Source organism: Liolophura sinensis, chromosome 13 (assembly GCF_032854445.1).
Source record: "Liolophura sinensis isolate JHLJ2023 chromosome 13, CUHK_Ljap_v2, whole genome shotgun sequence".
Classification (NCBI taxonomy): Eukaryota; Metazoa; Mollusca; class Polyplacophora; order Chitonida; family Chitonidae; genus Liolophura; species Liolophura sinensis.
This window is the reverse complement of record NC_088307.1, coordinates 14,121,469-14,137,264: the sequence shown is the minus strand read 5'-3', so window position 1 is coordinate 14,137,264 and position 15,796 is coordinate 14,121,469. Positions and strand designations below refer to the sequence as shown.

The 15,796-nt window shown below is 38.4% G+C and overlaps 1 long non-coding RNA gene across 1 annotated transcript; it reads right to left on the bottom strand.

Moving 5' to 3' along the window:
- Nucleotides 1-7,333: 7,333 nt before the first annotated feature.
- Nucleotides 7,334-12,940, bottom strand: LOC135480598 (uncharacterized). Its single transcript, XR_010445948.1, has 3 exons — nt 12,411-12,940; nt 10,426-10,482; nt 7,334-7,816 (listed from the first exon to the last, which is right to left on the bottom strand). It is a non-coding gene; the product is annotated as an uncharacterized LOC135480598 (long non-coding RNA).
- Nucleotides 12,941-15,796: the final 2,856 nt, after the last annotated feature.

The window sequence follows — 15,796 nt, the reverse complement described above, 5'->3', positions numbered from 1 at the left end:
TCCTGTATAGTGTTTTGGTTCGTTGTCCTGTATAATGTTTTGATCAAACGTCCTGTATCATTTTTTGATCAAACGTCCGGTAGAGTATTTCGGTCAAAAACCTGATATAGTGATTTGATGAAACGTGTGGTATAGTGTTTTGATCAAACCGCCAATATAGTGTTTTGGTCAAACGTCTTGGTTCATTGTCCTGTATAATGTTTTAATCAAACGCCCTGTATAGTGTTTTTGATCACATTATATTCAGCAATTCATATCCAAGCTCATGTAACATTATTTTATTCTATACTATTATTATTTTATACTATTGCGTTTTAGCTTTATACTATTTAGTTTTAGCTGCTAATTAAGCTGACTTAGTTGAGTGGTTTATCATTTAGATTCAGATCGATTACATTGCTGACATGTATGGTGGGCCAAATTAACACTCACTCAAAAATTACCGCTATCGATTTATGATTTATTAACATCGATAATTCTCAATTAAATGTTACTTTGGACCCTATAGACTCGTGGAAATATAGATGTTAGACTCTTCTTAATGACGGCAGTAATGAATCAGTTGTTTTGACGTGTTATCTGAAAGGGACGTTGGCAATGTGCAATCAGTTCCTCCTGATACGTTACGCTATATAGTGTCCCGACTAAACGCGAACAAATCCCTTCCCCATGAATCTATGTATTTTCGTCTTTGTATGCAACTTAACGCTGTGATCAAGTATGGTAAGCTATTATCTGTACTTACAGGAATCCTTATATATCTCGTCCCACGTGAGAAATGTCTAGTGACGTTCGGATAATTACCGTTATATTACTGTTTCCTTGGTTATAAAGTGCTGGAATGTTATTATTTGGGGTAATGTTAAAAGCAGTTTATATATGGCTCTGATTGTCAGTTTGGTTTTAGTGAGGGCAATTCTACTGGTCAATGTGCTTACGTACTTAAACACACTCGTAAACCCATGGGTAACCGTCGTGGCAGGTTTAATAATGACAATTAACCACAATTTAAAACTAAAACTGCACGCAGTTTCGCCGCTTCCTAGTAGTCTTCACATCCGGTTTTGGGCTTTTGTTCCAGTACAGATCAGTTTTACCCCTCAGTGTCTGGAGTCGTCGATGGGAGTACAGACCTATTTGTCCCTTTACGATATACATGTACTCCCTTTTACCGCCAAATTCTAACTCTTCTTCCTGTGGTAATGTAGTGCATATATTACAACAGCAACAACAACACTTTAACCAATGTATTCTACAATCTTGTCGAACGAAGGCCGCATGGGATCTCTTAGATGACCGTGTGATATACTAGCGGTTGCGAAACAAAACCCCTTACGTTCTCCTTACACGAGGTTAAGTGAACAAAATGCAATAGAGTCTTACATTCACTGAACAATGTACATATATGTAATACATAGGTTAAATGAACAAAATGCAGTAGAATCTTGCATTCACTGAACAATGTACATATATGTAATACATAGGTTAAAAGAACAAAATGCAGTAGAGTCTTACATTCACTGAACAATGTACATATATGTAATACCTAGGTTAAATGAACTAAATGCGGTAGGGTCTTACATTCATTGAAAAATGTGCATATATGTAATACATGAGGTTAAATGAACAAAATGCACATGGTCTTACATTCATTGAACAATGTACATATATGTAATACATGAGATTAAATGGACAGAATGCGGTAGAGTCTTACATTAGCTGAACAATGTGCATATATGAAATACATGAATTTTAAATGGACAGAATGCGGTAGAGTCTTACATTAGCTGAACAATGTGCATATATGAAATACATGAATTTTAAATGGACAGAATGCGGTAAAGTCTTACATTAGCTGAACAATGTGCATATATGAAATACATGAGGCTTAATGAACAAAATGCACAGGGTTACATTCATTGAACAATGTACACATACATGTGTATGTATGTAATACATAAAGTGAGAGTAGTCATTTTATATTTTTGTTCTGATTTATTTCCAGCTGAAAGCTGTATGTACTTTTATGTTTTCACCGTCACCGACAACAGTTTCCTTGCTAGCTAAACTATCACTGGTAAAACTGATGTAATATGACACTGAATATCAACACGATTTTGAACCCATTTTACGACAAAACTGTTACTGGTGGCGGTATTGTTTTAAAAAATGAAGGACAACAGTTCATTTCTCTATTAACCAATTTTGAGCTTTACCGCAACAATGGTTTACAGCCCGGTGATCCTATAAAATTGACAAAAAACACACATGTTCGAGCCTTACTTAGTATTTATAGAACTATACATCGTCCATGTAGGGGAAAAAATAAAAACAAGTTCGTGCTCAGGAGGATAAACAAAAAGTTAACATATATGGATCACAACTTCTATTCATTCGGCGATCGACGTTTCGGTATATAGGTACTGATACCCTATACGGAAACTTGCCTCACAGAATAATAAGAAGGTGTGATCAAGTTGTGATTTGTTATATTATCCAACTCAACTTCTAAATGCCATTGAAAGATGATTTCTAAAAGTTTGTCAATTTGCTCTCCAAGCATTACTGTGAACAAAGTCATACTGTTAATAATAATAGCAGATAATTGCAATCAGCATAATTTTGTCTACAATTTTTCGCCGTTCTCTTTTTTTGGCAGAAAAAAACACAGACATATTATAAATCCGTGGTTTACAGTTTCAATTCTCGAGATAAAGTTATTGAACAGGCAAATATATTCATTTGACGATAAGAATTCAGGCAGAAGCACAAAACTTGTCCGAGACGGTTTTTGAACATATACATACAGTGTGACTCTTGTGGTTCATTATTTGGTAATCGAGCGCACTTCAAAATCTATTGTTTTCTTAACCATATTAGGAGCGTGAGGAATGGGTAACACGGCATAATGTTTCGTTTTCTCTAACATGGCGAATTCCAGATTAAAAGTTGATCTATATTTACCACGCATGTCAGAACAAAATATCCGTTTAGATCTGTTTCCGTCCCTCTTCCTCTTCAGATTATATAATATCTTGTCATTTCTTTTAACTAACTTTGATCCCCTCAGGTAAAACAGTGTTAAAGATAGGTTTGTGACTAAAACGGATTAGGTTTGAATTTCACTGAGTTTACTTACCTACAAATAAGACCTGTGATAGAAGTCCGACTTATCGTCACTCATGGACATCGTCTCTTCGTGTTCATTATTAGAAAGTTGTCAGCACAACCCTTCCTTATTAACAGAATGCATCCCAGGTGCAGAAATTTTTCAATAGCTGTGAAAACCGGCTCTCAGTAGCTCTTCAACATTCAGTTGATCTATTTTCGGAACACTTGTGGGCTATAATGACCTCACAGTAACACTGTGACAAACAAATGAAATGAAACAAATGTCCAAGACATCTGACCCGTGTGGTCTCGCTGAATGTCTCTGTAATAAGTGTACTTATCTCTGCAAATATTGCGATCCATTACCGTCCAGGTGAATACACTGTACGGTTGTCCGATTTCCTGTTTAAGTTGTGTTGAGCTTCTGGGTTTAGGGTGTAAGGGCGGGGCTCTAGGATGGGTCACTGCGCCATGTTTGCGATGGTAAGCTTCTAATGGATGACGGGTGTAAAGTTACCTTACTGTCACGTTCGGTAAACAAAGTCGAGAAAAAACGAGAACAAAGATTTAACGTTGTAAGCTCTTTATGAGACCCTGCACCACCTTCCCTAACGCACAAACAGGGACTTCGCCATCGTTTGCTTATATCTGTCTTTTTGCTGTGCAAAGTTTGACCTAAGATGTAAACCATGTTTCTCTGTAAAACAGCTGGAAGTAAATTACTCATGTAGAGACATCCAACCTAACTCCTCACAATCAGAGAGCCAAATTTACACGTATATGTAATATAGTACACTGTTACTGTAAGTAGAGAATACTGCATGCAATGACGTTTAGACACTGTAAAAAAAATTTAAATGAGAAGAAAACAACAACTACAGCTTTGCTGGTATGAACTTTTTCTCTCCTTTACATAAGAATTGTTTCTAGAAGCCAATAACAGGCTTGTCACAAGCCAGATAAACGTAATCAAATCGCAAGAGCTGGAAAGTTAATTTACTGCCAAAGTTCTGGTTAATTTGTGCTTGGGTTAGACATATTCACATGTTAGGCCTACTATGCTGCAGTAACTTGATCTAGTCTATGGTCATTGCAGAAAACATTCTATCAGGTTAAATTTAGCAAATTAGTTTTTTAGACCGTGTTTATGGCGCCTATTCTTGTAACAGTGTGCGACAGTGTGGACAGGAGAGCGCTCCTGTCATTTAGTCTTGTGGTTCAAGGAAAGGCCTCGGAAAGGTTTGTTCACAAGTTTCCTTGGATAACTGGGGGATTCGGTCAGTAAAGGCAGAATTTGTATCTGTAAATTTGCTTAAATGTTAAATTCGAAAACTGTGGTGAATCAGATGTGTGGATGAAAAGTTATAGAGAAATATTACGCTTGGGTACAACACAACAGATAAACATGCAAGTGAGATCAATTAAGGCAGTAATAAAGTAGTGTACGGTACTTACTGCTGGGGTAAATGTAGTGCAAATGGCTATTAAAAATATCTTGACAACAACATCAGTAATACTAATTAGAAAATGTATGCACCGGATCCTTGATACATTTACATCCTGAGGCAATTCCATCAACAATATGCTATGATTAACTCTCAGCGGAAAGTTTACTCTTGTGTGAACAAAACAAGTAATCCCTCAAGTAATGGCTCTAAAACCAGTGGTTCATGTAAGAGTAAAAACTCTCATGAGTTGTTCAAGTAACATGTATGCCAAAGCGTCGTTTTATTCCCAGTGAAAACAGAAGCAGTCAGGCGATAGAAAACGCCCAAAATAGCAGCCAAGTGTCCAGTTAGCTACTTCAAAACTGTTTCCTTTTCAGTGAACCAGGGCATCGAATATTAATCAGAATCTTAAAGAATTAAAATTTTAATATACATGGAATTACTAACCCAAACATTTATATGCAGCATTTTGAACAATTACGATGTATACCTGCACTGCTTATACTAAATGTACATTTGTAAATGGAATAAAATAGCGTAGCGTATGGTGTGAGGTGTTCGCATTTACAGACGTGGTACGAATCCTATACGTCGTACTTTTGGGGCTATTCTAGTGGATATTCTGATGAACAAATGTGTGAAAGGTACTCGGAACACGATTGGTCAAAGGTTAAAAGGAAGATTGAAGATTAGGGTCTAGTTATGCCTGGGGTTGATTAAGTCGGAATTAATTGTTCGCTCCCCCCCCCCCCGACAGGTTTGAAGTAGACTGATAGTCATCTTTTTATCTATGTAACTGACTATTGCTTTCACTGGCTATCCTTTATAGCTAGTTTAAAGAATTGGGCGAAGCCTAAACACAAATTGGGAAAGAAAATTTCCACTTTATGACACATATTGCCGATTCCCTTATTATCGGACGCGTGTCACTTTCATTGCGGTTAAATATAGCTTATCTATTTATCAAACTTTCATAATTCGTAAATCACTGCATCCGAATCCGAATACTGCAGATATATAAGATCAGCGACCCCCCCCCCCCCCCCAGCACAATTCAAACTCTTCCCCAACCCACAGAGTTGTTTTCTCATGCAGTTGTCACGGTTGACGTTACGACTGCAGGTTATTTAATTTCCGGAATGATGTTTCGTTTATCCTGTAAACAATAAATAAACAGGACAAAATTAAATTCACATATAAATTAATGTGGTGGGGGATTACACTTAAGCGGTACATTGCTGACTTCACTGCTGTAGGGCTTTGCTTGATACGGTATATGGACCCTACACTCAGGCTTTGTGGCATTGCCTGATACGGTACATGGACCCTACACACACGCTAAGGGGCATTGCCTTGTACGGTATATGGACCCTACACTCAGGCTTTGTGGCATTGCCGGATACGGTATATGGACCATACACTCAGGCTTTCGGCATTGCTTTATACGGTATATGGACCCTACACTCAGGCTTTGGGACATTGCCTGATACGGTACATGGACCCTACACTAAGGCTTTGCGGCTTTGCTTGATACGGTATATGGACCCTAAACTCAGGCTATGGGGCATTGCCTGATACAGTATATGGATTCTACACTCAGGCTTTGCGGCAATGCTTGGTACGGTATGTGGACCCTACACACAGGCTTTTCGGCAATGCTTGGTACGGTATATGGACCCTACACTCAGGTTTTGCGGCATTGTTTAGTACTGATAGGGCGCACTTGTAAAATTGTCTGGAAGGAATTCTTCACAGGGTAGGCTCGATGGTATACCCTTTATGAATATAGGGTATACTGGAGATTAAAAGAGTGAGATTTGCTTGTAATCTTTGAAGTGGATTATCTGTTGTTATTCTCCTTCTCAGTTAACTGTTTGTACTGATTTTAATCAAGTATTTCACTTTCTATCAAAATATCGACAGGTCTTTCTTTTTTTTTAGCAAGCAGATGTATAGTATTTTCATGATTTTTCCCTTACCTAAAAACAGGTTTTTATTTTTATCAAAGTCGGTTAAATATAGTCCATTTATTTCTCAAAATTTATTTTTACATTTCATTGCATATAAATGGCTTGGTTATTGCTTCCATTCCGTGCATTTGTAGGCTGTGAGGCTTTTATTTTATTTTCTTTTCTTTTAAGTTTTACTAAAATAACCTTAATTAAGAAGCTTGATATGGCTTCCTGATTTAGTGATTTAACACGATTTCTTTGTGTGCTGTATTCTAAATTAGTTCATTTATACGATGGGGCTCAGGTTTGTGTGTGGCCCTTTATCTCCCACCCCAAGACTTAGTCAGATTTAGTTCATATTTGATATACTGTTACGCAGTTATATTTGGGTTAAGTACCGGTGCTAAATTGAAGACTTGGCATAAAGGTAAATCCGGTATGAAGTCTTATAACAGTTTTGATCAACGGGCCTCCCAGATGATGAGGCATAGGTGGCACATGATGGTGACACCAGATGCTGAGAAATACGAGGCACATGTTGGTGACACCAGATGCTGAGAAATACGAGGCACATGATCGGGACACCAGAGGCTGAGAAATAGGTGGCACATGATGGTGACATCAGATGCTGGGAAATAGGTGGCGCATGATCGGGACAACAGATGATGAGGTATGCAGGCTGGTAGCACATGATTTCGACACCAGGTGCTGGGAAATACGTGGCACATGATCGGGACACCAGGTGCTGGGAAATACGTGGCACATGATCGCGACACCAGATGCTGGGAAGATCTTAGGTGTTACTCCACCCAGGATTGACCTTAAATCTACCGCTCCCGAAGCGGACCCTTGCCACAAGAAGACACTATATATACACACTTCATGACTGAAAAATAGTACGACGTTGAACCCCAACGAACATACACACATACTTATGTTCATGCCGGCAATACTCCATATACCATATATTACATACTTCTGTTACATTGTATTGGGAATGTATATGTATATATATGTATATTTATATAACTTCCTCATATAAAACACGGGAAAAATAAAACGAAATGATACCCGCCTTACTGCGATTGCACCATACTTCAGGATAGGCGTGGACTGCGCATTTGCTTACAGCTTGTGCCGTATTATCAACTGGCATTTAAAATACAAGGTGTCATAAAACACGTCTAGCTTTTAACAAATGCACCCTACCTTGGATCCGAGGATATCGATGTACACTTGCGTGTCCAAATCAGCGGGCTTTTGGGGGGCATAATCGCAAAATCTGTATATCTGGATGATGCAAGCCTATACATAGTGACAAATGTAAATGATAAATATGTTAGTAATGTTTTTAGTAATCCATTTTGCGAATCCTGACAACGAGACGAGCGAGATGCGGGTTCGAACCCGGTCTTGGGCAGTGAGTATGAATGTGACGATTCCCCTGCCATCGAAACACTACTATGTTTTGTGGTAAAAATACACTACAACATTGGTTTGTGTATCTGATAATGGTTACGGGTTTTCCCCCGGGCTGTGTCCAGTTTCCTTCCACAAGAATATTGTCTGCGGTCGTATGAGTGAAATATTCTAGAGTATGTACATATACAAGAAAGCTCATTCGTAATACAAACTTGAAAGAATCTCGTAATCACGGGATTAGTTTTGAGGAATACTTCTATGTTTGGCAGTAACTGGCTTCCGTAATAGCCTGCGTTTAAAATAGGCTGACTGCTTTGGTAGTCTTATAGTTAGACCGGTCACCTCGAGGTCGGGAGAGCTAGGATCAAACCCGGATCCGGTCATACCAAAGATTGAAAAAAAAATGGCACCTGTTGCTGTTTCGTTTGGGTGGTCAGCGCAGAGAGATAAAATAAGGGAAATATGTTTTTTATAAAAACGAAAATAAACGGAGACAAAGAAATTGCTCAAGGGAATAAATTGTAGTAGATTCATTTTATAGAGCTTTATCATAATTCATTATTGGGGTTTGAAGAGGCTTTATCCTCATTGCTTTACACCACTGCCATAATTTGGAAATTTTATACAAAAATCTTGAAGATCAAGCTTAATGAATCACGGAGATCGGGCAGAAAGTGATTTCAGAAGCTAAATAAAACTCTCTCAACCTTTTTGTTTCTATTAATATTTGATGAACATGTATTGTCTTTATTTAAAGTGTGCGCAACATGATTTAAGCGCTCACCTGAAACGATTTTATTAATGAATGCTTATTATAGAACCGCGCGAGGACACTGGTGGTGACGATATAGACAAAAACCCCTATTACAACTTCTGTGTATTTTAGGGCATAAAGTTCTTTTTTGCTCCCAGGCGGCCATTTTTGGTGTACAGCTGCATGCTTGGTATTAAAATGCTGGAAACTGTCTAAACTTTGAGGAGGTATGAACTTTATTGATGAAAGTTTGAAATTCTGGATGAGAGGACACAAGGTGTGAGGTAGTGATAAGGCTGCAAGGCCGCTAGACGTTAACATTGTCTCTTATGGAAAATTAATGGGGGTCTGTGGCCCTATGCTTAAGCAAGCCCACGTGCGTCGTAAAGGTTCCAAACGTCAAGCTTGCTCAGTGGTGGCAGTGATGTGCGGCGAGCGCAGAGGGTGGCACATGCGCTGTAAGTGTTGTCACCACGCGACCACTAATGTCACGTGAACATAGGTCATATTGTATATAATAATGATTTGGCACAGCTAAGGCTCATTAACCCTGAAGAACGAAAGTTCAAAACTGTGATTAGAATACGAAGTAGACGGGTTTTTCTTCTCTTTTCCTAAAGTCTTCGGTGTAGCCTTTTGATAATTGAAAATTTTATAATATTCATTTTCTTCAGGATACTGATACTGAAACCTTGTCTCTAAGTGGGTTTGTTGGTTCCATACAGGTCATGCGCACTAAAACAGTTATTACTGGCTATTCTTTCAATCACTCTTTACGGTGAATATAATCTTTTTTTTTTTCGAACGCCCTCACCCCCAACCCCACTCTACCCTACCACTTTTAAATCTTGATTGTCAAGCTTCCCACGCTGGAGTCGGCGTGTGGTGTGTGCGTGCGTGTGTAAACACCATTTAATATGGTCGTGTCATAAACTTAAAACAAACAGATAACCCTGCAGCTGAGCATGGCTTACAGCTGCAGATCAAACATTAAGAGTGGTTGTCAGTGATGTCTGTACACTGAACGTATACGAACCGTGTATTGCGCCCATGTGTCTTGGACATCCATATATTGCTATTTATATTACACATATTTGCCATGGATTTTAAAACCCACAACCGTATAGTATCACACAGACATAATACAAGGATCTCAACACAAAAATCTAGCTTATTTATTTATTTATTTATTTATGGTATTAGTGTCTTACACCGCAAACTTACTCAATAATTTTCACTTTTATTTATTTATTTATTTATTTATTTATTTACACTGTATTTATTTAATTATTGTTTTAAGTCATATGCAAGAATATTTCACTTATACGACGGCGACCAGAATTACGGTTAGAGGAAATCGCACAGAGCCCGGGGGAAACTCACGATCTTCTGAAGGCTGCTGGCAGACCATCCCACCCATACGACCAGAGAGGAGGCCCCACTATTCATGACGGCAGCTGACATTATAGTGGGAGGAAACGTTTATGTACTAAAACAAAAAAAATTGTATACAGAAAAACCTGATGTGCCCTTTACAAGTTGGTGTATAAATAGCACCCTTTTATGTCAACTGAATTTAATTACATATTTGGCGATCGTAGAATTAATTCATACTTTACTGTGATGTCTATTTTGCTTTGAAAAATCTAGACTGATTTTCTGCACTGAGAGGGCAGAGCAAGAAAACATGAATAGTTGGCCCGTTGTCAGTAGAATGTGACTGGGCGGGGTTTCATACCTGTGTCTTCGGCATGATCCTTCAGTGGCGGAAGAGCTTTGGCGACATGGACTCGCCCTGCCACAACGAGACACAATATATTTTCACACATTAATGACTCGTCGTCGTCATATAACTGTAAAATTGTTAAGTACGGCGTTAAATCAAAAGCATTCATTCATTCTAATGATCATTATAAAAAAAACTGAGGCATACGTCGACATCAACATTACTTTTGCTGTTCATATATTCTTCATGTCCCAGATAGTAAAGTAAATAAAACAGCCATTTCAGACTATTTTACAGTATATATAAAGGTCAGACACCTGAAGAATGTACAGATATAGAAGTTTTATTGAAGTGTTAGTTTTTTCATTGTGTGTTGAACAGCTAACATATGTAACTAACATCAGACCCTATATGTTGCCTTTTTTCCAAACCGGTTCGCTTGCTGATAATTGTGTCAAATGAAGTCTATACGCTGAGACACAACAGTCAGAGAGCATCCTAATAGAGACCTAATAAGAGCAACCCAAAATAAAGTCACCTCATTCATATAGCCTACGGCCATGTTTACAGGCCTGATCCCATACAGCCTTATACAAAACCAGCTAGATCATTTTAAAATAATGTAACCATTCGTCTAAATTCACGATAACATTTGCCGAGTATAGACCTGAGCTTAGGATATTTATTTACTTCTTGTAATAATAACAGGTAGTTATTTATTAATTTGACTGGAGTTTTACGACGTATACATATTAGCAGACTACAAAAAAATCTGTCTGCATACCTAAAGGCTACAACAACCAGTTTGATTTCTTTCTTTCTTTATTTATTTGATTGGTGATTAACGCCGTACCCAAGAATATTTCACTTATACGCCAGCATTATAGTGGGAAGAAACCTGGTAGACCCCTGGGGAAATCCACGATCACCCGCAGGTTGCTGCAGACCTTCCCACGCACGCATCTGTTTTTAAATTCAGTACTTAATATAAAAAAGCAGAATGATGTAGTCATGTTATTCAGCACAACGACAATTTCTTTGTTCCTTTAAGACTATTTTCACGTGAAATACTGTAAATGCAGCGTAGACTCGTGTAACATTTATCCAAAGCCTACTTCATTTTTGTATATTGTAATTAGAACACACAAAGGAGAGGTCGTTATATTCTGTAAGGCTAAGAAGCCTCAGGCTCAAGGAATCTATTCTCGGATGAGATGTATGGCGTATTCTGATCTTTCTCGAAATTCGCAACATTTCATAACATTGAGTTCTCTCGTTATACAGTTTCTCATATATTTGTAATAAATGAACGACCGGGGTTTAACGTTACATTGCCAGTATTTCAGCTATATCAATGTTGTACATGCTTTTGACTTACGGTACGATACTATCCAGTTTTAGAAAAATATATATTTCTAAAAATATTTCACACTAGATACTTGAAACTAGAAATACATTTCGAAATACAGAAGTAGTTATATTACATATGTATGTGATCATTTCCATATATCAATTATGCAGTTTGCATCATGGTGCTTTTTCTGTGAAGAATCGTCCCAAAATATTGACTAATGCCTTGGCGTCATTCGATTTGAGGCATGGATCAGCCTAAAGCTACACGCAAAGATATTATATGGCAATAAGCATAATGAGGCCCTGGTTCAGATGCATGAGCTCATACTGTTATGTCTATATCACTAGACAAACACACAGGAAACATAGGGAACTCAAATTTGTTCTATAAAATGCCAGATCACTGGTTACAGTTTGGTGCAGACTCCATGGCAAAATGTGATTTCTTCAAAATGGCGGTTATCCGGAAGTAAACAGAAAGTGGATGATTTTACAAATATGGTACATGCACCAGTGAAGTTGGCAAGGCAATGTACTTGTGGAACGGGGTTCTGTCTGTGAGTTCTGAAAAATTTTAGGCAATTTTTATTTCGACGTGAAAAACTCCTAAGTCTCAGACTACCCTTTCGACCTAAAATAATTACCTGGTTCATTCACCTTGATGACTGTAAAAACTGCCGCTAGACACCCATATCTGGAACATTGTTTCGTAATTAGGAAACGTTTCACATTGTTACTCGTGGTAGTAGTAGTTGAATCAGAGTTATGTATTTGCAAATAACTTACCTTACACGCCCAGCTTCTGTTCTAGAACATTCTTGTACTGACTTACACATACCTTACGCCGTGTTGTCGCTAAGAAGGTTGTTAAGTAGCAAAACGCAATGCTTTCAAGCGAGACACGTCATGTGTTGGCCTGACATAGTTTGTGTAAGGCTATCACCTTTCAAATCGTGAAATGTCATCGGTGTTTGACGTAAATTGTTGTTTGTGTAACGCCAAGAAACTGGATCAGAATACTGAACACTGTTCCCATGAAAAATATGAGGCTTCTGTTCACACTGGCCAAAAGAATTCTTCGCCTTTTTAAAGCCCAACAGTGAGCGGTTAGCGAATTTAAAAATACCTTTACACCGAAAAAATTATTCTGTTCATTTTAATAGAAAGTCTGTTGTTTGAGTGATGCTATAACCTATTCTGTTATTTTAGCACAATATTCTGTCAAATTCAACAGAACATCCTGTTAGCTTAACAGAATCTTCATGTTAAATTAATAGAATATGTGTATCATATTTAACAGATCAATCTGCTGCAAGAACAGAATATATCCTAGCATCACTCACACAACAGATTTTCAGTTAAAATTGACAAACTGGTTTTTTGAATGTATGTGGGCGTGGACGCGACCATTGAGTGTCAAAACACAGTGAAATATTTTACGCCATTACTATTACACTTGGAGATGTTCGTGAAGTCATCGACTACGAGGGATTTTCACACGTGACACGCGGAACACCAAAATGCGATGACTTTTAACAGACCTCTGTTGCAAAATGAACTGACAGATATCTGTAATATATTAGGTTGCATGCTATAAGCATACGTCTGTCAAAGGCACACAAGGCACAAGGCATAAGGCACAACCCAACGGATGAGTGAAATCAGTGAATCAGCCAACAGTAAGGATTGGTGAATTCCTGGACACATGATTTTTGCTATGTCTACAAGCATATGCTTCCCAGGAGGGGCAATGTGTGGGCACTCTATTAGGAGATGATACGCTGTTTCGTTAGGACATGGACAATAGTTACAGGCCCGATCTGGGATAATATTATACTTAAACAGATCAGCGTGAAGAGCGCTCAGTATCTGTCTTTGTGTGGTTATAAAACATGGAACTACACTGTATACTGACCCTGGAACCTTCCTTCTATCTGTCTTTGTGTGGTTATAAAACATGGAGCTATACTGACCCTGGAACCTTCCCTCTATCTGTCTTTGTGTGGTTATAAAACATGGAACTATACTGACTCCTGGAACCTTCCCTCTATCTGTCTTTGTATGGTTATAAAACATGGAACTATACTGACCCTGGAACCTTCCCTCTATCTGTCTTTGTGTGGTTATAAAACATGGAACTACACTGTATACTGACCCTGAAACCTTCGCTCTATCTGTCTTTGTGTGGTTATAAAACATGGAGCTATACTGACCCTGGAACCTTCCCTCTATCTGTCTTTGTGTGGTTATAAAACACGGATCTATACTGACCCTGGAACCTTCCCTCTATCTGTCTTTGTGTGGTTATAAAACATGGAACTATACTGACCCTGGAACTTTCCTTCTATCTGTCTTTGTGTGGTTATAAAACATGGAACTACACTGTATACTGACCCTGAAACCTTCGCTCTATCTGTCTTTGTGTGGTTATAAAACATGGAGCTATACTGACCCTGGAACCTTCCCTCTATCTGTCTTTGTGTGGTTATAAAACATGGAACTATACTGACTCCTGGAACCTTCCCTCTATCTGTCTTTGTGTGGTTATAAAACATGGAGCTATACTGACCCTGGAACCTTCCCTCTATCTGTCTTTGTGTGGTTATAAAACATGGAACTATACTGACTCTGGAACATTCCCTCTATCTGTCTTTGTGTGGTTATAAAACATGGAACTATACTGACCCTGGAACCTTCCCTCTATCTGTCTTTGTGTGGTTATAAAACATGGAACTATACTGACTCCTGGAACCTTCCCTCTATCTGTCTTTGTATGGTTATAAAACATGGAACTATACTGACTCCTGGAACCTTCGCTCTATATGTCTTTGTATGGTTATAAAACATGGAACTATACTGACTCCTGGAACCTTCGCTCTATCTGTCTTTGTATGGTTATAAAACATGGAACTATACTGACCCTGGAACCTTGGCTCTATCTGTTTTTGTATGGTTATAAAGCATGGAGCTATACTGACTCCTGGAACCTTCGCTCTATCTGTTTTTGTATGGTTATAAAGTATGGAGCTATACTGACCCTGGAACTTTCCCTCTATCTGTCTTTGTATGGTTATAAAACATGGAGCTATACTGACCCTGGAACCTTCCCTCTATCTGTCTTTGTGTGGTTATAAAACATGGAGCTATACCGACCCTGGAACCTTCGCTCTATCTGTCTTTGTATGGTTATAAAAATGGAACTATACTGACCCTGGAACCTTCCCTCTATCTGTCTTTGTGTGGTTATAAAACATGGAGCTATACTGACCCTGGAACCTTCGTTTAAACTCCCAAGCAAATTTTATCGGGGAATTCCAATATCAGTTACATATTTCTTCTATCTAGTAGCTGTATTTCTTCATTTTATGGGTATGTCATCACGATAGCATTATTACCTATTCTAAGGATGTTACCATAACAACGGATTCCTCCATTCTATAGATGTTATCGAGATAGCGTTTGTCTCAAATCTATACAGTTTCGTCGTGATTGTTATAAACAGTTAATGGTAGTAGGATGCAATTGGCCAGCCAATCAGTTGATGAGGGTCCAGGGAGCCAAAAGGTTCCGGCAGGTCTGGGATCATACGTGGTCGCTCATGAGTTTGAGCGTGCTTTAGGAGAAAAAAAATAAGATATCCGTTTTGAAAGTTCTGATTAAGTCACTCGTACTTACGCCACAAACTTACTTACTGGAGCGTTTCCATATTTCGTGCCTGTCATAACATTCCTAACAACACAGAGAGTAGTTATCCAGTAAATGCGGTTAAAGTGAACAGTGTATATTAATGTGAAACCTCAAACGAGATGTAAACATACAACATTCACTGAAAGGTATTATATCGGTGAAAAACACCTTCTAAAAAGCTTGTTACAAACTGCTTTTCTCACAGTCTTACTGTACAGTACCCGAAATAAAGTAAGGCGTATTCGCAACGTTACAGTTGATAGCTGTCGAAACAACTCTTTCATTTTTAAGCGGGGGGGGGGGGGGGGGGGGACTAAATATAAGTGGAGGGCGTACTAACCTC